A 27470-nucleotide genomic window follows, 5' to 3' on the forward strand; every position below is an offset into this window, starting at 1 on the left:
TGGGGGGATGCGGCCACGCTCGGTGCCCCCTCCTGGTAAGGAAATGCTGCCGCCGCCCCACGTCACGCTGCCGGCGGGCGCTCGGTGCGCGAAGGGCAGGACTGCAGCGCCGGCCCCGCACAGGTGTGCGGCACCGCCAGAGCCGCCTTCCTGCTGCCGCAGCGTGAGGCTTGCTGGGCGTGATTCCTGGGGGTGGGCGAGGGCCGAGGCCGCCGGTGAGGCCGGCCAGCCCCTTTGGCAGGTGTGGGGGCCCCTCCTGCCCGCTGGCCACACGGCAGCGGTGGGGCAGGAAGCTTCACACCGCCTGCTGTGTCAGGCCTCGGCTCTCCTGGAGGTGATCCGGGCCGGGGGAGCCCCAGGGAGTTACCCGAGAGCTGGGACAAAGGCAGAGGGGAAGAAGATGGGTGTCCCCCGGGGGTTGGTGCTGGGTGCCTCCCCAGCTTGCCAGAGCTCCCCTTGAGCTGGCACTGGCCTCGCCCGCACCGTGTCCTGGCCCCAGGTCTCGCACCTCACCCTGAAGCCCGTCCCGTAGCCCCAGGTCACCCCCGAGCCCCGCGGGGATGGCGGCAAGCCGGCCCTTGGCGCCTCCGCAGGAGCCCCAGTGGAAGGGGGGCTCCGGCCAGGGGCGATCTACGGTAATAACGGCAGTCGCTTCACCTTCTCCCAGAGGCCTCACCGGGGCCGCGCTTGCCTGTTCCTTCCCTGGGGATGCTGTCGACTGGACCCACTTCAGAACTGTGTGGGGTTCTCTGCCTGCCCTTGTGCTCCTCGCAGCAGAGAGGTGAGAAGGGACAGGCCCCTGGGACGTTTTCTGGCTGTGGACAGGAGCTGTCACAGCTGAAGCTGGAGAGGCCTGAGAAAGGGAAAGAAGAAAATCAAGGGCATGTGGGCAGCAGCTGCCTTCCACTGCAGGAAGAGAGAGCCTGCCTCTCTGGGCGAGGCAGGAGCCCTCTGTACAGTCCGCAGCGGGCCGGACCGCCAGCGTGCCATCAGGGTCCGTGCGCGTCACCCAGAGCGCGGTACGGCCGCGCAGCGTGCGAGCGAGGCCACACGTGCAGGAAGCTGCGTTTTGTAAGAGCCGAGAGACACCCGCGTGTTCTTTGAGGTGGAGGGCAGCTGAGCGACTGCACCTCCAGAAAAGGAAAGGAGGAGAGAAGGAGAAAGAAGGGTCTGAATTGGCAAATTTTTCCTGGCAGCGCTGAGAGCGACACCTGCGGTGAGTCGCGGACCCTCGGGCCCTGTTGCCCCTCTTGGACGTTTTGGGCTGTCCCCTGGCCCCCTCTCTATCCCATGCTGCTGTGATTTTTTTTTGTTGTTGTTGTTTTTGCTTCCCTATATCTGTGCTCTCCTTCTTTCCTGATCCCACTCCCTGTTGTGGTTTTTGTCTAGCTCTTCCTTTTTTCTAGATGCTTGGTCCTGCTCTCTCTCCTTCCTTTGTTTCATCCTCCCTTTCTCTCCTGTAACCTAGCGCTGTTATTTTCCTTGTTCAGTTCTTGTTTCAGATCGGCTTTGGGGTCTCTTTTTGCCCACAGCTTTCTCTGGCCTGTTCCCAGGCATTGTTATCCTCGGCGAGCCTGTCTGCCGCTCCATGTGCCTGCCTGCCCATTTCCCTCCTTCCTAGTCTTCCTGCCTCTATCCTGTGACCTCGCTCATGCCTCCCCTGCTCCTGTATCTCCCTGTCCCCGTCCTCCACCCTGTTCACCTCGCCCTCTCTCAGACCCTTTGTGCTGCTCCCTGTCTCGACTGTTGATGGCTTCTTCTCTCTCTCTTGTTCTCTCTTCCTGCCTTCTCTCATGCTCCAAGTCTGTCCTTCTCTGTGTTACTCTTGTTGGTTCCAGGCCAGCATCCTACTGCCTGTCTCTCTCTTCCGCAGTCGTCTCCTGCTGTCCAGCTCCCTGTCGCTCACCTCTCTTCTAGATGCCTCCGTGCTGCCTCCTCTCCTTGCTGATCCCCCCGCCCTGCTGCCCATCGCTGCCTTGGCGCTCTTTCACCACACCACTCCTGCCCTAAAATACTCGCCCTGTAAATGCCGACCCCACCAATACTGCCCCCCCCCAGGCTCCCCACAGAAACGATCCCCTCAAATACCCTACCCTGAAACACTTCCTGTAAAATAGTCCCCTCTAAAAAGTCCCCCAGCAAATAATCACTTGGAAATGCTCCAACTTCAAAATATATCCCTGCGAAATAATACTCCTGCCACCCCTGGACCCCCCGTGAAATAATAGTCCCCCCCTGAAATAAGAATTCCCCCCCACCCCCCGAAATAATGGTCCCCAAAAATAGTCCCCCCCCCGCCCCCGAAATAACAATGCTTCTGCCCGTGAAATACGGCTCCACCACCAAAATGATACTGCTAGGAAAAAATCCCCGCCCCTCACGCCGCCCTTCCTTCCCCCACCCAGCCGGTAGAATAATACACCCTTCCAAATAATACTCGCCCAATAATACCCCTGGAAATATTATACCCACCCCCCTTGGAATACTACTATGCCTCCCAGTGAAATAATGCACTCCTCCCCGACCCCCCCCCCAATAATGCTCTCCCTGACCCCTGCTGAAGTAAGGCTCGCCCCCCCATGTGAGATGCCCCCCCCCCCCCCCCCCCCCCGTGTGAAATGTTACTATGGCCCTGAGAAAGAACACTCACTCAGCACTCCACCCCCCCACCCCGGATATAATACTACCTCCAATAATATTACTCCTCGCATACTCCACCCTACCCCCCATTATAAAACTCTCTGCCCCACCGGAGATATAACACTCCCCCTCAATATAAAACTTACCTTTGATATCAAACAAGATACTGCTGCGCTCCTGCGAAATACCACTCCACCACTGCCTGCTAAATACTTCTTCCCCCCACCTCACGAAATAAGATAATTCTAATGTCTGCTTCCTTGCAGTCTCTCACACATTTTGGTCCTTCCACCTCTATTTGGCCTCCAATTACACTTGAACTCTACTTTCTCCAATCCCCTCCTGCTTTCAGCCTCCAGTATTTTCTGGCCTCTACTTATGTTTTTAGCCTCCCACCCTGTTTCAGCTGATCACCTTTCTTCAGCCTACAATGTTTTCTGGCCTGTACTGCCCTCCAGCCTCCCACCCCCTTTCAGGCTCCCACCTTTTTTATGGCCTCCAATATTTTCTGGCCTCTACTGCCCTCCAGCCTCCCACCCCGTTTCAGCCTCCCACCCCATTTTGGATACCACATTTTTCTGGTCTTTATTTCTCTTCCAGCCTCTCTTTTAGGTCTCTTGCAGCTTTTCTGCACTGCCTGCGTTCCTGCCTAGATGTGCTCTTTGAAGAATTGAATCGATGGAAGAATTTGAATCTACTGATTGCTTCATCTCTCTCTCTTGATCTCTCTTCTGTCTTTTCTCGTTCTCCACCCGTCTGTCTTTCTCTCTGTTGTTCTTGTTGGTTCTAGGCCAGCATCCCACTCCCCGTCTCTATTTCTTCCGCAGTCGTCTCCCGCTCTCTGTCTCCCTGTTGCTCACCTGTCTTCTGGATGCCTCAGTGCTGCCTCCTCTTTTTCCTGATCCATCTGGCCTGCTCCCATCCCTGGCTTGATGCTCTTTCTCCACCTCTCTGCCTCGGACCTGTCCCTCTTCTCATCTCTCAGTTGCTACTGTTTCTTTCTCCATCACTTCCTCACTGCCTCTTCCTTTTCCCCTTTTCCCTTCTTCTCTCGGTCCTCCATCCTCTGCCAAGCATTTTGCCTGTAGAGATCCATACCCCTCTCGGTGGTGTTCTTTCCTAGTACAAACTCGTGCCCAGCTCCCGTGCCCTTCCCTTCTGCTCCGTGGGCCTTTCCCTTTCAGCTTGTAGCCCGTCCCGATCCCTCTCCCTTTCTGAATCTCTTGCTCTCTCATGCCTTCAATCCCTCTGTCTTCTTGACCGTCCCTTGCTCTCCCTCCTTCCCACCTTCCTTTCCCCCCACAGGTGATTTCTCTCTGTCTTTCTAGTCTCGACCCATCATTACCTCTCTTCCTCTGTCTTGCTCTGTGATCCTGTTTTGCTTCCAACATATGCCTGTAGATCCCCCCCCCCCTTCCTTTTCTAAGTGATTTCACCGTCTCTAATTCCACCAGGGCCTCTCATCCCTTTTTGGCTATCCAGCCCTTTTCAAAAACTAATGCCCATCAGAGCGTGCACCTCCTTCCGGCATCTCCGCTTTCCTGGCAGAAATTTGCCCTGTGGCGTCTAGGCCTCCACTTTCCTGCAGCCTGCCAGTCATTTTGCTCCTTCCACTCCATGTGCGCCTCCACTTTTTCCCGTCCTTCGCTTACGCCAAGCCTCCCTCCCTCTTGCAGCCTGCCTGCCTGCCTCCCCCCCTCCTGTAGCATCTTGCAGCCTGCCTGCCTGCCTCCTACCCTCTTTCAAACTCTTGCAGCCTGTCTGCCTCCCTCCCTTACTCTTGCCTGCTCCCTCCCTCTTGCAGCCTCTTGCCGCTTGCCTGCCTGCCTCCCCCCCTCTTGCAGACTCTTGCAGCCTGCCAGCCTGCCTGCTTCCATCCCTCTTGCATCCTCTTGCACAATGCCTGCCTGCGTGCCTCCCTTGATCTTGCAACCTGGCTCCCTGCCTCCCGCCCTCTTGTAGCCTCTTGCAGCCTGCCTGACTGCCTCCCACCCGCTTTCAGCGTCTTGCAGCCTGTCTGCCTCCCTCCCTTACTCTTTCCTTCCTGCCTTCCTCTTGCAGCCTCTTGCAGCTTGCCTGCCTGCCTGCCTCCCTCCCTCCCTCTTGCAGCCTCTTGCACCCTGCCTGCCTGCCTGCATCCCTCCCTCTTGCAGCCTCTTGCACCCTGCCGGCCTGCCTGCCTCCTTCCCTCTTGCAGCCTCTTGCACCCTGCCGGCCTGCCTGCCTCCCCCTGACTTGTAGCCTCTTGCAGCCTGCCTGACTGCCTTGTACTCTCTTTCAAACTCTTGCAGCCTGCCTGTCTCCCTCCCTTACTCTTGCCTGCTCCCTCCCTCTTGCAGCCTCTTGCACCCTGCTGGCCTGCCTGCTCCCTCCCTCTTGCAGCCTCTTGCACCCTGCTGGCCTGCCTGCCTCCATGCCGCTGGCATCCTCTTGCAGGCTTCCTGGCTGCGTCCTTCCCTCCCTCGTGCAGTCATTTTCAGCGTGCCTGTCTGCCTCCCTCCCTCTTGCATCCTCTTGCACAATGCCTGCCTGCATGCCTCCCTTGATCTTGCAACCTGGCTCCCTGCCTCCCGCCCTCTTGCAGCCTCTTGCAGCCTGTCTTCATGCCTCCCTCTTTCAGCCTCTTTAACTTGCATGCCTCCCTCCTTCTTGCAGCCTACCTTTTTCCCTCCCTCCATATATACCTTCTTTCCTCCGTCTTGCAGCCTCTTTCAGTCTGCCTGCCTGCCTCCCTCTCTCTTGCAGCCTCTTGCACCCTCCCTCCCTCCCTCCCTCCCTCCGTCTTGCAGCCTCTTGTAGACTGCCTGCCTGCCTCCCTCTTCCAGCCTCTTGAGGCCTGCCTCCCTCCCTCTCTCTTGAAGCCTGACTCCCTCCCTATATAACTTCCTCTCTTTATTTTGCAGCCTTTTGCAGCCTGCCTTCCTCGTTCCCACCCTGCCTCCCTCCATTCCTCCCTCTTGCCATCTCTGATTTTTCTTGCCTCTACCTGCCCCTGGCTTCACACTCCATTTCAACACCCCACCTTTTATTGGTCTCCAATTTTTTCTACTCTCTACTGCCCTGCAGGCTTCCACTCTGTTTCAGTCTCCCACCTTTTTTCTTTTTTTTGTCTCCATTTTTTTCCTGGCCTCCACTGCTCTCCAGCCTCCCACCTCTTTTCGGCCTCCATTTTTTCTGGCCTCTACTGCCCTCCAGCCTCCCACCCCATTTCAGCCTCCCACCCCTTTTCGGCCTCCATTATTTCCTGGCCTCTACTGCCCTCCAGTGTCCCACCCCATTTCAGCCTCCCACCCATTTTCGGCCTCCATTTTTTCCCTGGCCTCTACTGCCCTCCAGCCTCCCACCCCGTTTCAGCCTCCCACCGCTCTTCGGCCTCCATTTTTTTCTGGCCTCTACTGCCCTCCAGCCTCCCACCCTGTTTCAGCCTCCCACCGCTCTTCGGCCTCCATTTTTTTCTGGCCTCTACTGCCCTCCAGCCTCCCACCCTGTTTCAGCCTCCCACCTATTTTCCGCCTCCATTTTTTCCTGGCCTCTACTGCCCTCCAGCCTCCCACCCTTTTTCAGCCTCCCACCTATTTTCGGCCTCCATTTTTTTCTGGCCTCTACTGCCCTCCAGCCTCCCACCCCGTTTCAGCCTCCCACCCCGTTTTGGATACCACATTTTTCTGGTCTTTATTTCTCTTCCAGCCTCTCTTTTAGGTCTCTTGCAGCTTTTCTGCACTGCCTGCGTTCCTGCCTTGACGTGCTCTTTGAAGAATTGAATCGATGGAAGACTTTGAATCTGTTGGTTGCTTCATCTCTCTCTCTTGTTCTCTCTTCTGTCTTTTCTCGTTCTCCACCCGTCTGTCTTTCTCTCTGTTGCTCTTGTTGGTTCTAGGCCAGCATCCCACCCCCCGTCTCTATTTCTTCCGCAGTCGTCTCCTGCTCTCTGTCTCCCTGTTGCTCACCTGTCTTCTGGATGCCTCAGTGCTGCCTCCTCTCTCCTGATCCGTCTGGCCTGTTCCCATCCCTGGCTTGATGCTCTTTCTCCACCTCTCTGCCTCGGACCTGTCCCTCTTCTCATCTCTCAGTTGCTACTGTTTCTTTCTCCATCACTTCCTCACTGCCTCTTCCTTTTCCCCTTTTCCCTTCTTCTCTCGGTCCTCCATCCTCTGCCAAGCATTTTGCCTGTAGAGATCCATACCCGTCTCGGTGGTGCTCTTTCCTGCTATAACCCTGTGCCCAGATCCCTGTTCCATTCTCTTCTGCTCCGTGGCCTTTTGCCTTTCAATTTGTAGCCCGTCCCGCTCCCTCTCCCTTTCTCTCTCTCTTGCTCTCTCTTCCCCTTATGCTCTCTGCCTTTTTAACCTTCTCTTGCTCTCCCTCCTTTCCACCTTCCTTTCCCCCCACATTTGATTTCTCTCTCTCTATCTCTGCCTTTCTAGTCTCGGCCCATCATTATCTCTCTTCCTCTGTCTTGCTCCCTCAACCTGTTTTTCCTCCAACATGTGCCCGCAGGACTTCTCCTCTTTTTTTTTTTTTTTTTCCTAGTGATTTCTCCATTTGTAATTCCCACATGGCCTCCCACTCTTTTTTTGTCTTCCCAGCCCTTTTCAGACTCTAATGCCCATCAGAACGTGCACCCCCTACCGGCACCTGCTTGTTTCTGGCCTATGTTTGTCCTGTGGACTCTTCTTTCCTGTGGCCTCCCATCACATTTTGGGACCCCTGAAAATACTGCCCCTGAAGAGTCTTCCGAAATAGTCTGTCCAGTAACACTCCCCTGCCTTGAAATAGCCCCGCCTGAAACAGTTCCTCCCCAAATAGTCCCCCCTGCCATATTCCCCCCTGCAATAGTGCCTTCAAAAGAGTCTCCCTGAAGTAGTCCCTCCCGCAATAACTCACTCTCTGAAATAATCCCCCCAAAATATTCCCCCTTAAACTCGTGCCCCTCTGAAATGCTGGGGTTCCCACCCCAAGCCCCAAATTAAGGTTGACATAGGGGCGATTTCCACAGTCCTTCACAAAGTGGTGGTGAGTTTCCCTTTAAACTTCCCTCTGGCTTTGCAGGGAGAGCCATTAGGTAAATGTGCCCCAGGTGTTCTGCATTAAGTAAAGACAGGTCAGGTGTCCCATGGAGAGGATAAAAGCTGGGACCACTTGCAGGAAGTGTGGACTGGCTGTCTGTGTGGTGGATGCATTCTGGAGAATTTTCTGTTGGGGAAGGATCTCTCGACTCCCTGGAACTGGGCTCTTCAGGTCTGGCTTTTGTCAATGTGGGCTTTGTAGAGATTCAGTATCTGGCTTTCTTGGTCTTATGTATTTGGCTTGTTGACCTGGTTGTCTCCCATCCCTTCTATGGGAGACTGTATTTCAGTGTTTATTGCAGCCATTGGTGGTCGTGCGGTGTCGTTGTTGGGATCGTTGTGATTGATGTCAATTATGTGTAACCCGATTGACTTGTACCCCCAGTGATCACCCGTGTAGCAACCCTTTAGTGTCAAATTTAATTTGGTTATCGGTTCATCTTGAGGCTGGCTGTGTCCTTTATGCTAGGCCTGATAATTGGCAAAACACCCTCAAAGTAGCACTCCTGAAATAGTCTGTCCTGTAACACTCCCGCCTCAAAATAGGACTGCAACCAAAGAGTCCTCCCCAAAATACGTCCCCCTGAAATAGTCTCCCTGAAACTGTCCCTCCCATAACACTTCCTCAGGAAGAGTCCTCCACAGTACCCCTGAAATAGTTTTCCCCAATAAATAGTCCCCCTGAAACAGTACCTGCCATAACTCTCCTGCCACAAAACACTCTCCCTGGAAAATCTACCTCCACCAGTACTCCCCCCCCAAAATGTTCTCCCCAGAAACGGTCCTCCCCAAATCCTTTCTCCTGGAATAGTCTCCCCTCAAATGCTCTCCCCTGAAGCACTCCCTCTGAAATAGATCCCTCGAAAGACATCCCCCTGGAAATAATCCCCCTGTAATGCTCTGCTCTTAAAATACTCCCCCGTCAAATAGTCGTCCGTTAAATATCCCTCCTAAATACACCCACCAAAATACTCCCCCAAAGGAGTCTCCAAATAGCCTCCCTGAAATAGACCCTCCGTATCAATTCCCCTGAAACGATACCCCCTGAAATATTTAGACCCCAAAACAGTCCCACTGAAACTGTCCGCCCCCAAATAGTTTCCACATAATACACTCCCCTTTATTCTAAGGCCTACTTTCCCGGGGCCTCCCACCCATTTTGGTCCTTCCACACCGTTTGGCCTCCATGTTTTCCTGCCCTCAACTTCCCCTAAGCCTCCCTCCCCTTTGCAGCCACCACTTTTTTTGGTCTCTACACCCCCCCCCCCCCCCCCCCCCCGGGCGGCCTCCCACCATGTTTCAGCCTCCCACATTTTTTTGGCCTTTATCTCCCCCTGGCCACCCACTCCATTTCAGCCTCCCACCTTTTGTCGGCATCCAATTTTTTCTGGCCTCTACAGCCCTCCAGCCTCAGACCCCATTTGGGATACAACATTTTTCTGGCCTGTATTTCCCTTCCAGCCTCTCTTTTAGGTCTCTTGCAGCTTTTCTGCACTGCCTGCGTTCCTGCCTAGATGTGCTCTTTGAAGAATTGAATCGATGGAAGAATTTGAATCTACTGATTGCTTCATCTCTCTCTCTTGATCTCTCTTCTGTCTTTTCTCGTTCTCCACCCGTCTGTCTTTCTCTCTGTTGTTCTTGTTGGTTCTAGGCCAGCATCCCACTCCCCGTCTCTATTTCTTCCGCAGTCGTCTCCCGCTCTCTGTCTCCCTGTTGCTCACCTGTCTTCTGGATGCCTCAGTGCTTGCTGCCTCCTCTTTTTCCTGATCCATCTGGCCTGCTCCCATCCCTGGCTTAATGCTCTTTCTCCACCTCTCTGCCTCGGACCTGTCCCTCTTCTCATCTCTCAGTTGCTACTGTTTCTTTCTCCATCACTTCCTCACTGCCTCTTCCTTTTCCCCTTTTCCCTTCTTCTCTCGGTCCTCCATCCTCTGCCAAGCATTTTGCCTGTAGAGATCCATACCCCTCTCGGTGGTGTTCTTTCCTAGTACAAACTCGTGCCCAGCTCCCGTGCCCTTCCCTTCTGCTCCGTGGGCCTTTCCCTTTCAGCTTGTAGCCCGTCCCGATCCCTCTCCCTTTCTGAATCTCTTGCTCTCTCTTGCCTTCAATCCCTCTGTCTTCTTGACCGTCCCTTGCTCTCCCTCCTTCCCACCTTCCTTTCCCCCCACAGGTGATTTCTCTCTGTCTTTCTAGTCTCGACCCATCATTACCTCTCTTCCTCTGTCTTGCTCTGTGATCCTGTTTTGCTTCCAACATATGCCTGTAGATCCCCCCCCCCCTTCCTTTTCTAAGTGATTTCACCGTCTCTAATTCCACCAGGGCCTCTCATCCCTTTTTGGCTATCCAGCCCTTTTCAAACACTAATGCCCATCAGAGCGTGCACCTCCTTCCGGCATCTCCGCTTTCCTGGCAGAAATTTGCCCTGTGGCGTCTAGGCCTCCACTTTCCTGCAGCCTGCCAGTCATTTTGCTCCTTCCACTCCATGTGCGCCTCCACTTTTTCCCGTCCTTCGCTTACGCCAAGCCTCCCTCCCTCTTGCAGCCTGCCTGCCTGCCTCCCCCCCTCCTGTAGCATCTTGCAGCCTGCCTGCCTGCCTCCTACCCTCTTTCAAACTCTTGCAGCCTGTCTGCCTCCCTCCCTTACTCTTGCCTGCTCCCTCCCTCTTGCAGCCTCTTGCCGCTTGCCTGCCTGCCTCCCCCCCTCTTGCAGACTCTTGCAGCCTGCCAGCCTGCCTGCTTCCATCCCTCTTGCATCCTCTTGCACAATGCCTGCCTGCGTGCCTCCCTTGATCTTGCAACCTGGCTCCCTGCCTCCCGCCCTCTTGTAGCCTCTTGCAGCCTGCCTGACTGCCTCCCACCCGCTTTCAGCGTCTTGCAGCCTGTCTGCCTCCCTCCCTTACTCTTTCCTTCCTGCCTTCCTCTTGCAGCCTCTTGCAGCTTGCCTGCCTGCCTGCCTGCATCCCTCCCTCTTGCATCCTCTTGCACCCTGCCGGCCTGCCTGCCTCCTTCCCTCTTGCAGCCTCTTGCACCCTGCCGGCCTGCCTGCCTCCCCCTGACTTGTAGCCTCTTGCAGCCTGCCTGACTGCCTTGTACTCTCTTTCAAACTCTTGCAGCCTGCCTGTCTCCCTCCCTTACTCTTGCCTGCTCCCTCCCTCTTGCAGCCTCTTGCACCCTGCTGGCCTGCCTGCTCCCTCCCTCTTGCAGCCTCTTGCACCCTGCTGGCCTGCCTGCCTCCATGCCGCTGGCATCCTCTTGCAGGCTTCCTGGCTGCGTCCTTCCCTCCCTCGTGCAGTCATTTTCAGCGTGCCTGTCTGCCTCCCTCCCTCTTGCATCCTCTTGCACAATGCCTGCCTGCATGCCTCCCTTGATCTTGCAACCTGGCTCCCTGCCTCCCGCCCTCTTGCAGCCTCTTGCAGCCTGTCTTCATGCCTCCCTCTTTCAGCCTCTTTAACTTGCATGCCTCCCTCCTTCTTGCAGCCTACCTTTTTCCCTCCCTCCATATATACCTTCTTTCCTCCGTCTTGCAGCCTCTTTCAGTCTGCCTGCCTGCCTCCCTCTCTCTTGCAGCCTCTTGCACCCTCCCTCCCTCCCTCCCTCCCTCCCTCCCTCCCTCCCTCCCTCCCTCCCTCCCTCCCTCCCTCCGTCTTGCAGCCTCTTGTAGACTGCCTGCCTGCCTCCCTCTTCCAGCCTCTTGAGGCCTGCCTCCCTCTTCCAGCCTCTTGAGGCCTGCCTCCCTCTTCCAGCCTCTTGAGGCCTGCCTTCCTCCCTCTCTCTTGAAGCCTGACTCCCTCCCTATATAACTTCCTCTCTTTATTTTGCAGCCTTTTGCAGCCTGCCTTCCTCGTTCCCACCCTGCCTCCCTCCATTCCTCCCTCTTGCCATCTCTGATTTTTCTTGCCTCTACCTGCCCCTGGCTTCACACTCCATTTCAACACCCCACCTTTTATTGGTCTCCAATTTTTTTCTACTCTCTACTGCCCTGCAGGCTTCCACTCTGTTTCAGTCTCCCACCTTTTTTCTTTTTTTTGTCTCCATTTTTTTCCTGGCCTCCACTGCTCTCCAGCCTCCCACTTTATCACGGCCTCCATTTTTTTCTGGCCTCTACTGCCCTCCAGCCTCCCACCCCATTTCAGCCTCCCACCCCTTTTCGGCCTCCATTATTTCCTGGCCTCTAATGCCCTCCAGTGTCCCACCCCATTTCAACCTCCCACCCATTTTCGGCCTCCATTTTTTTCCTGGCCTCTACTGCCCTCCAGCCTCCCACCCCGTTTCAGCCTCCCACCGCTCTTCGGCCTCCATTTTTTTCTGGCCTCTACTGCCCTCCAGCCTCCCACCCTGTTTCAGCCTCCCACCTATTTTCGGCCTCCATTTTTTTCTGGCCTCTACTGCCCTCCAGCCTCCCACCCATTTTCAGCCTCCCACCTCTTTTCGGCCTCCATTTTTTTCTGGCCTCTACTGCACTCCAGCCTCCCACCCTGTTTCAGCCTCCCACCTATTTTCGGCCTCCATTTTTTCCAGGCCTCTACTGCTCTCCAGCCTCCCACCCTGTTTCAGCCTCCTACCTATTTTCGGCCTCCATTTTTTTCTGGCCTCTACTGACCTCCAGCCTCCCACCCTGTTTCAGCCTCCCACCTATTTTCCGCCTCCATTTTTTCCTGGCCTCTACTGCCCTCCAGCCTCCCACCCTGTTTCAGCCTCCCATCTATTTTCGGCCTCCATTTTTTTCTGGCCTCTACTGCCCTCCAGCCTCCCACCCCGTTTCAGCCTCCCACCCCGTTTTGGATACCACATTTTTCTGGTCTTTATTTCTCTTCCAGCCTCTCTTTTAGGTCTCTTGCAGCTTTTCTGCACTGCCTGCGTTCCTGCCTTGACGTGCTCTTTGAAGAATTGAATCGATGGAAGACTTTGAATCTGTTGGTTGCTTCATCTCTCTCTCTTGTTCTCTCTTCTGTCTTTTCTCGTTCTCCACCCGTCTGTCTTTCTCTCTGTTGCTCTTGTTGGTTCTAGGCCAGCATCCCACCCCCCGTCTCTATTTCTTCCGCAGTCGTCTCCTGCTCTCTGTCTCCCTGTTGCTCACCTGTCTTCTGGATGCCTCAGTGCTGCCTCCTCTCTCCTGATCCATCTGGCCTGTTCCCATCCCTGGCTTGATGCTCTTTCTCCACCTCTCTGCCTCGGACCTGTCCCTCTTCTCATCTCTCAGTTGCTACTGTTTCTTTCTCCATCACTTCCTCACTGCCTCTTCCTTTTCCCCTTTTCCCTTCTTCTCTCGGTCCTCCATCCTCTGCCAAGCATTTTGCCTGTAGAGATCCATACCCGTCTCGGTGGTGCTCTTTCCTGCTATAACCCTGTGCCCAGATCCCTGTTCCATTCTCTTCTGCTCCGTGGCCTTTTCCCTTTCAATTTGTAGCCCGTCCCGCTCCCTCTCCCTTTCTCTCTCTCTTGCTCTCTCTTCCCCTTATGCTCTCTGCCTTTTTAACCTTCTCTTGCTCTCCCTCCTTTCCACCTTCCTTTCCCCCCACATTTGATTTCTCTCTCTCTCTCTGCCTTTCTAGTCTCGGCCCATCATTATCTCTCTTCCTCTGTCTTGCTCCCTCAACCTGTTTTTCCTCCAACATGTGCCCGCAGGACTTCTCCTCTTTTTTTTTTTTTTTTTTTTTTCCTCGTGATTTCTCCATTTGTAATTCCCACATGGCCTCCCACTCTTTTTTTGTCTTCCCAGTCCTTTTCAGACTCTAATGCCCATCAGAACGTGCACCCCCTACCGGCACCTGCTTGTTTCTGGCCTATGTTTGTCCTGTGGACTCTTCTTTCCTGTGGCCTCCCATCACATTTTGGGACCCCTGAAAATACTGCCCCTGAAGAGTCTTCCGAAATAGTCTGTCCAGTAACACTCCCCTGCCTTGAAATAGCCCCGCCTGAAACAGTTCCTCCCCAAATAGTCCCCCCTGCCATATTCCCCCCTGCAATAGTGCCTTCAAAAGAGTCTCCCTGAAGTAGTCCCTCCCGCAATAACTCACTCTCTGAAATAATCCCCCCAAAATATTCCCCCTTAAACTCGTGCCCCTCTGAAATGCTGGGGTTCCCACCCCAAGCCCCAAATTAAGGTTGACATAGGGGCGATTTCCACAGTCCTTCACAAAGTGGTGGTGAGTTTCCCTTTAAACTTCCCTCTGGCTTTGCAGGGAGAGCCATTAGGTAAATGTGCCCCAGGTGTTCTGCATTAAGTAAAGACAGGTCAGGTGTCCCATGGAGAGGATAAAAGCTGGGACCACTTGCAGGAAGTGTGGACTGGCTGTCTGTGTGGTGGATGCATTCTGGAGAATTTTCTGTTGGGGAAGGATCTCTCGACTCCCTGGAACTGGGCTCTTCAGGTCTGGCTTTTGTCAATGTGGGCTTTGTAGAGATTCAGTATCTGGCTTTCTTGGTCTTATGTATTTGGCTTGTTGACCTGGTTGTCTCCCATCCCTTCTATGGGAGACTGTATTTCAGTGTTTATTGCAGCCATTGGTGGTCGTGCGGTGTCGTTGTTGGGATCGTTGTGATTGATGTCAATTATGTGTAACCCGATTGACTTGTACCCCCAGTGATCACCCGTGTAGCAACCCTTTAGTGTCAAATTTAATTTGGTTATCGGTTCATCTTGAGGCTGGCTGTGTCCTTTATGCTAGGCTTGATAATTGGCAAAACACCCTCAAAGTAGCACTCCTGAAATAGTCTGTCCTGTAACACTCCCGCCTCAAAATAGGACTGCAACCAAAGAGTCCTCCCCAAAATACGTCCCCCTGAAATAGTCTCCCTGAAACCGTCCCTCCCATAACACTTCCTCAGGAAGAGTCCTCCACAGTACCCCTGAAATAGTTTTCCCCAATAAATAGTCCCCCTGAAACAGTACCTGCCATAACTCTCCTGCCACAAAACACTCTCCCTGGAAAATCTACCTCCACCAGTACTCCCCCCCCAAAATGTTCTCCCCAGAAACGGTCCTCCCCAAATCCTTTCTCCTGGAATAGTCTCCCCTCAAATGCTCTCCCCTGAAGCACTCCCTCTGAAATAGATCCCTCGAAAGACATCCCCCTGGAAATAATCCCCCTGTAATGCTCTGCTCTTAAAATACTCCCCCGTCAAATAGTCGTCCGTTAAATATCCCTCCTAAATACACCCACCAAAATACTCCCCCAAAGGAGTCTCCAAATAGCCTCCCTGAAATATTTAGGCCCCAAAACAGTCCCACTGAAACTGTCCGCCCCCAAATAGTTTCCACATAATACACTCCCCTTTATTCTAAGGCCTACTTTCCCGGGGCCTCCCACCCATTTTGGTCCTTCCACACCGTTTGGCCTCCATGTTTTCCTGCCCTCAACTTCCCCTAAGCCTCCCTCCCCTTTGCAGCCACCACTTTTTTTGGTCTCTACACACCCCCCCCCCCCCCCCGGGCGGCCTCCCACCATGTTTCAGCCTCCCACATTTTTTTGGCCTTTATCTCCCCCTGGCCACCCACCCCATTTCAGCCTCCCACCTTTTGTCGGCATCCAATTTTTTCTGGCCTCTACAGCCCTCCAGCCTCAGACCCCATTTGGGATACAACATTTTTCTGGCCTGTATTTCCCTTCCAGCCTCTCTTTTAGGTCTCTTGCAGCTTTTCTGCACTGCCTGCGTTCCTGCCTAGATGTGCTCTTTGAAGAATTGAATCGATGGAAGAATTTGAATCTACTGATTGCTTCATCTCTCTCTCTTGATCTCTCTTCTGTCTTTTCTCGTTCTCCACCCGTCTGTCTTTCTCTCTGTTGCTCTTGTTGGTTCTAGGCCAGCATCCCACTCCCCGTCTCTATTTCTTCCGCAGTCGTCTCCTGCTCTCTGTCTCCCTGTTGCTCACCTGTCTTCTGGATGCCTCAGTGCTTGCTGCCTCCTCTTTTTCCTGATCCATCTGGCCTGCTCCCATCCCTGGCTTGATGCTCTTTCTCCACCTCTCTGCCTCGGACCTGTCCCTCTTCTCATCTCTCAGTTGCTACTGTTTCTTTCTCCATCACTTCCTCACTGCCTCTTCCTTTTCCCCTTTTCCCTTCTTCTCTCGGTCCTCCATCCTCTGCCAAGCATTTTGCCTGTAGAGATCCATACCCCTCTCGGTGGTGTTCTTTCCTAGTACAAACTCGTGCCCAGCTCCCGTGCCCTTCCCTTCTGCTCCGTGGGCCTTTCCCTTTCAGCTTGTAGCCCGTCCCGATCCCTCTCCCTTTCTGAATCTCTTGCTCTCTCATGCCTTCAATCCCTCTGTCTTCTTGACCGTCCCTTGCTCTCCCTCCTTCCCACCTTCCTTTCCCCCCACAGGTGATTTCTCTCTGTCTTTCTAGTCTCGACCCATCATTACCTCTCTTCCTCTGTCTTGCTCTGTGATCCTGTTTTGCTTCCAACATATGCCTGTAGATCCCCCCCCCCCCCCCTTCCTTTCTAAGTGATTTCACCGTCTCTAATTCCACCAGGGCCTCTCATCCCTTTTTGGCTATCCAGCCCTTTTCAAACACTAATGCCCATCAGAGCGTGCACCTCCTTCCGGCATCTCCGCTTTCCTGGCAGAAATTTGCCCTGTGGCGTCTAGGCCTCCACTTTCCTGCAGCCTGCCAGTCATTTTGCTCCTTCCACTCCATGTGCGCCTCCACTTTTTCCCGTCCTTCGCTTACGCCAAGCCTCCCTCCCTCTTGCAGCCTGCCTGCCTGCCTCCCCCCCTCCTGTAGCATCTTGCAGCCTGCCTGCCTGCCTCCTACCCTCTTTCAAACTCTTGCAGCCTGTCTGCCTCCCTCCCTTACTCTTGCCTGCTCCCTCCCTCTTGCAGCCTCTTGCCGCTTGCCTGCCTGCCTCCCCCCCTCTTGCAGACTCTTGCAGCCTGCCAGCCTGCCTGCTTCCATCCCTCTTGCATCCTCTTGCACAATGCCTGCCTGCGTGCCTCCCTTGATCTTGCAACCTGGCTCCCTGCCTCCCGCCCTCTTGTAGCCTCTTGCAGCCTGCCTGACTGCCTCCCACCCGCTTTCAGCGTCTTGCAGCCTGTCTGCCTCCCTCCCTTACTCTTTCCTTCCTGCCTTCCTCTTGCAGCCTCTTGCAGCTTGCCTGCCTGCCTGCCTCCCTCCCTCCCTCTTGCAGCCTCTTGCACCCTGCCTGCCTGCCTGCATCCCTCCCTCTTGCATCCTCTTGCACCCTGCCGGCCTGCCTGCCTCCTTCCCTCTTGCAGCCTCTTGCACCCTGCCGGCCTGCCTGCCTCCCCCTGACTTGTAGCCTCTTGCAGCCTGCCTGACTGCCTTGTACTCTCTTTCAAACTCTTGCAGCCTGCCTGTCTCCCTCCCTTACTCTTGCCTGCTCCCTCCCTCTTGCAGCCTCTTGCACCCTGCTGGCCTGCCTGCTCCCTCCCTCTTGCAGCCTCTTGCACCCTGCTGGCCTGCCTGCCTCCATGCCGCTGGCATCCTCTTGCAGGCTTCCTGGCTGCGTCCTTCCCTCCCTCGTGCAGTCATTTTCAGCGTGCCTGTCTGCCTCCCTCCCTCTTGCATCCTCTTGCACAATGCCTGCCTGCATGCCTCCCTTGATCTTGCAACCTGGCTCCCTGCCTCCTGCCCTCTTGCAGCCTCTTGCAGCCTGTCTTCATGCCTCCCTCTTTCAGCCTCTTTAACTTGCATGCCTCCCTCCTTCTTGCAGCCTACCTTTTTCCCTCCCTCCATATATACCTTCTTTCCTCCGTCTTGCAGCCTCTTTCAGTCTGCCTGCCTGCCTCCCTCTCTCTTGCAGCCTCTTGCACCCTCCCTCCCTCCCTCCCTCCCTCCCTCCCTCCCTCCGTCTTGCAGCCTCTTGTAGACTGCCTGCCTGCCTCCCTCTTCCAGCCTCTTGAGGCCTGCCTCCCTCTTCCAGCCTCTTGAGGCCTGCCTCCCTCTTCCAGCCTCTTGAGGCCTGCCTCCCTCTTCCAGCCTCTTGAGGCCTGCCTTCCTCCCTCTCTCTTGAAGCCTGACTCCCTCCCTATATAACTTCCTCTCTTTATTTTGCAGCCTTTTGCAGCCTGCCTTCCTCGTTCCCACCCTGCCTCCCTCCATTCCTCCCTCTTGCCATCTCTGATTTTTCTTGCCTCTACCTGCCCCTGGCTTCACACTCCATTTCAACACCCCACCTTTTATTGGTCTCCAATTTTTTTCTACTCTCTACTGCCCTGCAGGCTTCCACTCTGTTTCAGTCTCCCACCTTTTTTCTTTTTTTTGTCTCCATTTTTTTCCTGGCCTCCACTGCTCTCCAGCCTCCCACTTTATCACGGCCTCCATTTTTTTCTGGCCTCTACTGCCCTCCAGCCTCCCACCCCATTTCAGCCTCCCACCCCTTTTCGGCCTCCATTATTTCCTGGCCTCTAATGCCCTCCAGTGTCCCACCCCATTTCAACCTCCCACCCATTTTCGGCCTCCATTTTTTTCCTGGCCTCTACTGCCCTCCAGCCTCCCACCCCGTTTCAGCCTCCCACCGCTCTTCGGCCTCCATTTTTTTCTGGCCTCTACTGCCCTCCAGCCTCCCACCCTGTTTCAGCCTCCCACCTATTTTCGGCCTCCATTTTTTTCTGGCCTCTACTGCCCTCCAGCCTCCCACCCATTTTCAGCCTCCCACCTCTTTTCGGCCTCCATTTTTTTCTGGCCTCTACTGCACTCCAGCCTCCCACCCTGTTTCAGCCTCCCACCTATTTTCGGCCTCCATTTTTTCCAGGCCTCTACTGCTCTCCAGCCTCCCACCCTGTTTCAGCCTCCTACCTATTTTCGGCCTCCATTTTTTTCTGGCCTCTACTGACCTCCAGCCTCCCACCCTGTTTCAGCCTCCCACCTATTTTCCGCCTCCATTTTTTCCTGGCCTCTACTGCTCTCCAGCCTCCCACCCTGTTTCAGCCTCCCACCTATTTTCGGCCTCCATTTTTTTCTGGCCTCTACTGCCCTCCAGCCTCCCACCCCGTTTCAGCCTCCCACCCCGTTTTGGATACCACATTTTTCTGGTCTTTATTTCTCTTCCAGCCTCTCTTTTAGGTCTCTTGCAGCTTTTCTGCACTGCCTGCGTTCCTGCCTTGACGTGCTCTTTGAAGAATTGAATCGATGGAAGACTTTGAATCTGTTGGTTGCTTCATCTCTCTCTCTTGTTCTCTCTTCTGTCTTTTCTCGTTCTCCACCCGTCTGTCTTTCTCTCTGTTGCTCTTGTTGGTTCTAGGCCAGCATCCCACCCCCCGTCTCTATTTCTTCCGCAGTCGTCTCCTGCTCTCTGTCTCCCTGTTGCTCACCTGTCTTCTGGATGCCTCAGTGCTGCCTCCTCTCTCCTGATCCGTCTGGCCTGTTCCCATCCCTGGCTTGATGCTCTTTCTCCACCTCTCTGCCTCGGACCTGTCCCTCTTCTCATCTCTCAGTTGCTACTGTTTCTTTCTCCATCACTTCCTCACTGCCTCTTCCTTTTCCCCTTTTCCCTTCTTCTCTCGGTCCTCCATCCTCTGCCAAGCATTTTGCCTGTAGAGATCCATACCCGTCTCGGTGGTGCTCTTTCCTGCTATAACCCTGTGCCCAGATCCCTGTTCCATTCTCTTCTGCTCCGTGGCCTTTTCCCTTTCAATTTGTAGCCCGTCCCGCTCCCTCTCCCTTTCTCTCTCTCTTGCTCTCTCTTCCCCTTATGCTCTCTGCCTTTTTAACCTTCTCTTGCTCTCCCTCCTTTCCACCTTCCTTTCCCCCCACATTTGATTTCTCTCTCTCTCTCTGCCTTTCTAGTCTCGGCCCATCATTATCTCTCTTCCTCTGTCTTGCTCCCTCAACCTGTTTTTCCTCCAACATGTGCCCGCAGGACTTCTCCTCTTTTTTTTTTTTTTTTTTTTTTCCTCGTGATTTCTCCATTTGTAATTCCCACATGGCCTCCCACTCTTTTTTTGTCTTCCCAGTCCTTTTCAGACTCTAATGCCCATCAGAACGTGCACCCCCTACCGGCACCTGCTTGTTTCTGGCCTATGTTTGTCCTGTGGACTCTTCTTTCCTGTGGCCTCCCATCACATTTTGGGACCCCTGAAAATACTGCCCCTGAAGAGTCTTCCGAAATAGTCTGTCCAGTAACACTCCCCTGCCTTGAAATAGCCCCGCCTGAAACAGTTCCTCCCCAAATAGTCCCCCCTGCCATATTCCCCCCTGCAATAGTGCCTTCAAAAGAGTCTCCCTGAAGTAGTCCCTCCCGCAATAACTCACTCTCTGAAATAATCCCCCCAAAATATTCCCCCTTAAACTCGTGCCCCTCTGAAATGCTGGGGTTCCCACCCCAAGCCCCAAATTAAGGTTGACATAGGGGCGATTTCCACAGTCCTTCACAAAGTGGTGGTGAGTTTCCCTTTAAACTTCCCTCTGGCTTTGCAGGGAGAGCCATTAGGTAAATGTGCCCCAGGTGTTCTGCATTAAGTAAAGACAGGTCAGGTGTCCCATGGAGAGGATAAAAGCTGGGACCACTTGCAGGAAGTGTGGACTGGCTGTCTGTGTGGTGGATGCATTCTGGAGAATTTTCTGTTGGGGAAGGATCTCTCGACTCCCTGGAACTGGGCTCTTCAGGTCTGGCTTTTGTCAATGTGGGCTTTGTAGAGATTCAGTATCTGGCTTTCTTGGTCTTATGTATTTGGCTTGTTGACCTGGTTGTCTCCCATCCCTTCTATGGGAGACTGTATTTCAGTGTTTATTGCAGCCATTGGTGGTCGTGCGGTGTCGTTGTTGGGATCGTTGTGATTGATGTCAATTATGTGTAACCCGATTGACTTGTACCCCCAGTGATCACCCGTGTAGCAACCCTTTAGTGTCAAATTTAATTTGGTTATCGGTTCATCTTGAGGCTGGCTGTGTCCTTTATGCTAGGCTTGATAATTGGCAAAACACCCTCAAAGTAGCACTCCTGAAATAGTCTGTCCTGTAACACTCCCGCCTCAAAATAGGACTGCAACCAAAGAGTCCTCCCCAAAATACGTCCCCCTGAAATAGTCTCCCTGAAACCGTCCCTCCCATAACACTTCCTCAGGAAGAGTCCTCCACAGTACCCCTGAAATAGTTTTCCCCAATAAATAGTCCCCCTGAAACAGTACCTGCCATAACTCTCCTGCCACAAAACACTCTCCCTGGAAAATCTACCTCCACCAGTACTCCCCCCCCAAAATGTTCTCCCCAGAAACGGTCCTCCCCAAATCCTTTCTCCTGGAATAGTCTCCCCTCAAATGCTCTCCCCTGAAGCACTCCCTCTGAAATAGATCCCTCGAAAGACATCCCCCTGGAAATAATCCCCCTGTAATGCTCTGCTCTTAAAATACTCCCCCGTCAAATAGTCGTCCGTTAAATATCCCTCCTAAATACACCCACCAAAATACTCCCCCAAAGGAGTCTCCAAATAGCCTCCCTGAAATATTTAGGCCCCAAAACAGTCCCACTGAAACTGTCCGCCCCCAAATAGTTTCCACATAATACACTCCCCTTTATTCTAAGGCCTACTTTCCCGGGGCCTCCCACCCATTTTGGTCCTTCCACACCGTTTGGCCTCCATGTTTTCCTGCCCTCAACTTCCCCTAAGCCACCCTCCCCTTTGCAGCCACCACTTTTTTTGGTCTCTACACACCCCCCCCCCCCCCCGGGCGGCCTCCCACCATGTTTCAGCCTCCCACATTTTTTTGGCCTTTATCTCCCCCTGGCCACCCACCCCATTTCAGCCTCCCACCTTTTGTCGGCATCCAATTTTTTCTGGCCTCTACAGCCCTCCAGCCTCAGACCCCATTTGGGATACAACATTTTTCTGGCCTGTATTTCCCTTCCAGCCTCTCTTTTAGGTCTCTTGCAGCTTTTCTGCACTGCCTGCGTTCCTGCCTAGATGTGCTCTTTGAAGAATTGAATCGATGGAAGAATTTGAATCTACTGATTGCTTCATCTCTCTCTCTTGATCTCTCTTCTGTCTTTTCTCGTTCTCCACCCGTCTGTCTTTCTCTCTGTTGCTCTTGTTGGTTCTAGGCCAGCATCCCACTCCCCGTCTCTATTTCTTCCGCAGTCGTCTCCTGCTCTCTGTCTCCCTGTTGCTCACCTGTCTTCTGGATGCCTCAGTGCTTGCTGCCTCCTCTTTTTCCTGATCCATCTGGCCTGCTCCCATCCCTGGCTTGATGCTCTTTCTCCACCTCTCTGCCTCGGACCTGTCCCTCTTCTCATCTCTCAGTTGCTACTGTTTCTTTCTCCATCACTTCCTCACTGCCTCTTCCTTTTCCCCTTTTCCCTTCTTCTCTCGGTCCTCCATCCTCTGCCAAGCATTTTGCCTGTAGAGATCCATACCCCTCTCGGTGGTGTTCTTTCCTAGTACAAACTCGTGCCCAGCTCCCGTGCCCTTCCCTTCTGCTCCGTGGGCCTTTCCCTTTCAGCTTGTAGCCCGTCCCGATCCCTCTCCCTTTCTGAATCTCTTGCTCTCTCATGCCTTCAATCCCTCTGTCTTCTTGACCGTCCCTTGCTCTCCCTCCTTCCCACCTTCCTTTCCCCCCACAGGTGATTTCTCTCTGTCTTTCTAGTCTCGACCCATCATTACCTCTCTTCCTCTGTCTTGCTCTGTGATCCTGTTTTGCTTCCAACATATGCCTGTAGATCCCCCCCCCCCCCCCCTTCCTTTTCTAAGTGATTTCACCGTCTCTAATTCCACCAGGGCCTCTCATCCCTTTTTGGCTATCCAGCCCTTTTCAAACACTAATGCCCATCAGAGCGTGCACCTCCTTCCGGCATCTCCGCTTTCCTGGCAGAAATTTGCCCTGTGGCGTCTAGGCCTCCACTTTCCTGCAGCCTGCCAGTCATTTTGCTCCTTCCACTCCATGTGCGCCTCCACTTTTTCCCGTCCTTCGCTTACGCCAAGCCTCCCTCCCTCTTGCAGCCTGCCTGCCTGCCTCCCCCCCTCCTGTAGCATCTTGCAGCCTGCCTGCCTGCCTCCTACCCTCTTTCAAACTCTTGCAGCCTGTCTGCCTCCCTCCCTTACTCTTGCCTGCTCCCTCCCTCTTGCAGCCTCTTGCCGCTTGCCTGCCTGCCTCCCCCCCTCTTGCAGACTCTTGCAGCCTGCCAGCCTGCCTGCTTCCATCCCTCTTGCATCCTCTTGCACAATGCCTGCCTGCGTGCCTCCCTTGATCTTGCAACCTGGCTCCCTGCCTCCCGCCCTCTTGTAGCCTCTTGCAGCCTGCCTGACTGCCTCCCACCCGCTTTCAGCGTCTTGCAGCCTGTCTGCCTCCCTCCCTTACTCTTTCCTTCCTGCCTTCCTCTTGCAGCCTCTTGCAGCTTGCCTGCCTGCCTGCCTCCCTCCCTCCCTCTTGCAGGCTCTTGCACCCTGCCTGCCTGCCTGCATCCCTCCCTCTTGCATCCTCTTGCACCCTGCCGGCCTGCCTGCCTCCTTCCCTCTTGCAGCCTCTTGCACCCTGCCGGCCTGCCTGCCTCCCCCTGACTTGTAGCCTCTTGCAGCCTGCCTGACTGCCTTGTACTCTCTTTCAAACTCTTGCAGCCTGCCTGTCTCCCTCCCTTACTCTTGCCTGCTCCCTCCCTCTTGCAGCCTCTTGCACCCTGCTGGCCTGCCTGCTCCCTCCCTCTTGCAGCCTCTTGCACCCTGCTGGCCTGCCTGCCTCCATGCCGCTGGCATCCTCTTGCAGGCTTCCTGGCTGCGTCCTTCCCTCCCTCGTGCAGTCATTTTCAGCGTGCCTGTCTGCCTCCCTCCCTCTTGCATCCTCTTGCACAATGCCTGCCTGCATGCCTCCCTTGATCTTGCAACCTGGCTCCCTGCCTCCCGCCCTCTTGCAGCCTCTTGCAGCCTGTCTTCATGCCTCCCTCTTTCAGCCTCTTTAACTTGCATGCCTCCCTCCTTCTTGCAGCCTACCTTTTTCCCTCCCTCCATATATACCTTCTTTCCTCCGTCTTGCAGCCTCTTTCAGTCTGCCTGCCTGCCTCCCTCTCTCTTGCAGCCTCTTGCACCCTGCCAGCTTCCCTCCCTCCCTCCCTCCCTCCCTCCCTCCCTCCCTCCCTCCCTCCCTCCCTCCCTCCGTCTTGCAGCCTCTTGTAGACTGCCTGCCTGCCTCCCTCTTCCAGCCTCTTGAGGCCTGCCTTCCTCCCTCTCTCTTGAAGCCTGACTCCCTCCCTATATAACTTCCTCTCTTTATTTTGCAGCCTTTTGCAGCCTGCCTTCCTCGTTCCCACCCTGCCTCCCTCCATTCCTCCCTCTTGCCATCTCTGATTTTTCTTGCCTCTACCTGCCCCTGGCTTCACACTCCATTTCAACACCCCACCTTTTATTGGTCTCCAATTTTTTCTACTCTCTACTGCCCTGCAGGCTTCCACTCTGTTTCAGTCTCCCACCTTTTTTCTTTTTTTTTGTCTCCATTTTTTTCCTGGCCTCCACTGCTCTCCAGCCTCCCACTTTATCACGCGCTCCAATTTTTTCTGGCCTCTACTGCCCTCCAGCCTCCCACCCCATTTCAGCCTCCCACCCCTTTTCGACCTCCATTATTTCCTGGCCTCTACTGCCCTCCAGCCTCCCACCCCATTTCAGCCTCCCACCCATTTTCGGCCTCCATTTTTTCCTGGCCTCTACTGCCCTCCAGCCTCCCACCCCGTTTCAGCCTCCCACCGCTCTTCGGCCTTCATTTTTTTCCTGGCCTCTACTGCCCTCCAGCCTCCCACCCTGTTTCAACCTCCCACCTCTTTTCGGCCTCCATTTTTTCCTGGCCTCTACTGCCCTCCAGCCTCCCACCCTTTTTCAGCCTCCCACCTATTTTCGGCTTCCATTTTTTTCTGGCCTCTACTGCCCTCCAGCCTCCCACCCCGTTTTGGATACCACATTTTTCTGGTCTTTATTTCTCTTCCAGCCTCTCTTTTAGGTCTCTTGCAGCTTTTCTGCACTGCCTGCGTTCCTGCCTTGACGTGCTCTTTGAAGAATTGAATCGATGGAAGACTTTGAATCTGTTGGTTGCTTCATCTCTCTCTCTTGTTCTCTCTTCTGTCTTTTCTCGTTCTCCACCCGTCTGTCTTTCTCTCTGTTGCTCTTGTTGGTTCTAGGCCAGCATCCCACCCCCCGTCTCTATTTCTTCCGCAGTCGTCTCCTGCTCTCTGTCTCCCTGTTGCTCACCTGTCTTCTGGATGCCTCAGTGCTGCCTCCTCTCTCCTGATCCGTCTGGCCTGTTCCCATCCCTGGCTTGATGCTCTTTCTCCACCTCTCTGCCTCGGACCTGTCCCTCTTCTCATCTCTCAGTTGCTACTGTTTCTTTCTCCATCACTTCCTCACTGCCTCTTCCTTTTCCCCTTTTCCCTTCTTCTCTCGGTCCTCCATCCTCTGCCAAGCATTTTGCCTGTAGAGATCCATACCCGTCTCGGTGGTGCTCTTTCCTGCTATAACCCTGTGCCCAGATCCCTGTTCCATTCTCTTCTGCTCCGTGGCCTTTTCCCTTTCAATTTGTAGCCCGTCCCGCTCCCTCTCCCTTTCTCTCTCTCTTGCTCTCTCTTCCCCTTATGCTCTCTGCCTTTTTAACCTTCTCTTGCTCTCCCTCCTTTCCACCTTCCTTTCCCCCCACATTTGATTTCTCTCTCTCTCTCTGCCTTTCTAGTCTCGGCCCATCATTATCTCTCTTCCTCTGTCTTGCTCCCTCAACCTGTTTTTCCTCCAACATGTGCCCGCAGGACTTCTCCTCTTTTTTTTTTTTTTTTTTTTTTCCTCGTGATTTCTCCATTTGTAATTCCCACATGGCCTCCCACTCTTTTTTTGTCTTCCCAGTCCTTTTCAGACTCTAATGCCCATCAGAACGTGCACCCCCTACCGGCACCTGCTTGTTTCTGGCCTATGTTTGTCCTGTGGACTCTTCTTTCCTGTGGCCTCCCATCACATTTTGGGACCCCTGAAAATACTGCCCCTGAAGAGTCTTCCGAAATAGTCTGTCCAGTAACACTCCCCTGCCTTGAAATAGCCCCGCCTGAAACAGTTCCTCCCCAAATAGTCCCCCCTGCCATATTCCCCCCTGCAATAGTGCCTTCAAAAGAGTCTCCCTGAAGTAGTCCCTCCCGCAATAACTCACTCTCTGAAATAATCCCCCCAAAATATTCCCCCTTAAACTCGTGCCCCTCTGAAATACTGGGATTCCAACCCCAAGCCCCAAATTAAGGTTGACATAGGGGCGATTTCCACAGTCCTTCACAAAGTGGTGGTGAGTTTCCCTTTAAACTTCCCTCTGGCTTTGCAGGGAGAGCCATTAGGTAAATGTGCCCCAGGTGTTCTGCATTAAGTAAAGACAGGTCAGGTGTCCCATGGAGAGGATAAAAGCTGGGACCACTTGCAGGAAGTGTGGACTGGCTGTCTGTGTGGTGGATGCATTCTGAAGAGTTTTCTGTTGGGGAAGGATCTCTCGACTCCCTGGAACTGGGCTCTTCAGGTCTGGCTTTTGTCAATGTGGGCTTTGTAGAGATTCAGTATCTGGCTTTCTTGGTCTTATGTATTTGGCTTGTTGACCTGGTTGTCTCCCATCCCTTCTATGGGAGACTGTATTTCAGTGTTTATTGCAGCCATTGGTGGTCGTGCGGTGTCGTTGTTGGGATCGTTGTGATTGATGTCAATTATGTGTAACCCGATTGACTTGTACCCCCAGTGATCACCCGTGTAGCAACCCTTTAGTGTCAAATTTAATTTGGTTATCGGTTCATCTTGAGGCTGGCTGTGTCCTTTATGCTAGGCCTGATAATTGGCAAAACACCCTCAAAGTAGCACTCCTGAAATAGTCTGTCCTGTAACACTCCCGCCTCAAAATAGGACTGCAACCAAAGAGTCCTCCCCAAAATACGTCCCCCTGAAATAGTCTCCCTGAAACCGTCCCTCCCATAACACTTCCTCAGGAAGAGTCCTCCACAGTACCCCTGAAATAGTTTTCCCCAATAAATAGTCCCCCTGAAACAGTACCTGCCATAACTCTCCTGCCACAAAACACTCTCCCTGGAAAATCTACCTCCACCAGTACTCCCCCCCCAAAATGTTCTCCCCAGAAACGGTCCTCCCCAAATCCTTTCTCCTGGAATAGTCTCCCCTCAAATGCTCTCCCCTGAAGCACTCCCTCTGAAATAGATCCCTCGAAAGACATCCCCCTGGAAATAATCCCCCTGTAATGCTCTGCTCTTAAAATACTCCCCCGTCAAATAGTCGTCCGTTAAATATCCCTCCTAAATACACCCACCAAAATACTCCCCCAAAGGAGTCTCCAAATAGCCTCCCTGAAATATTTAGGCCCCAAAACAGTCCCACTGAAACTGTCCGCCCCCAAATAGTTTCCACATAATACACTCCCCTTTATTCTAAGGCCTACTTTCCCGGGGCCTCCCACCCATTTTGGTCCTTCCACACCGTTTGGCCTCCATGTTTTCCTGCCCTCAACTTCCCCTAAGCCTCCCTCCCCTTTGCAGCCACCACTTTTTTTGGTCTCTACACACCCCCCCCCCCCCCCCCCCGGGCGGCCTCCCACCATGTTTCAGCCTCCCACATTTTTTTGGCCTTTATCTCCCCCTGGCCACCCACCCCATTTCAGCCTCCCACCTTTTGTCGGCATCCAATTTTTTCTGGCCTCTACAGCCCTCCAGCCTCAGACCCCATTTGGGATACAACATTTTTCTGGCCTGTATTTCCCTTCCAGCCTCTCTTTTAGGTCTCTTGCAGCTTTTCTGCACTGCCTGCGTTCCTGCCTAGATGTGCTCTTTGAAGAATTGAATCGATGGAAGAATTTGAATCTACTGAT

This window comes from Athene noctua, chromosome 4 (assembly GCF_965140245.1).
Source record: "Athene noctua chromosome 4, bAthNoc1.hap1.1, whole genome shotgun sequence".
NCBI classification, from domain to species: domain Eukaryota; kingdom Metazoa; phylum Chordata; class Aves; order Strigiformes; family Strigidae; genus Athene; species Athene noctua.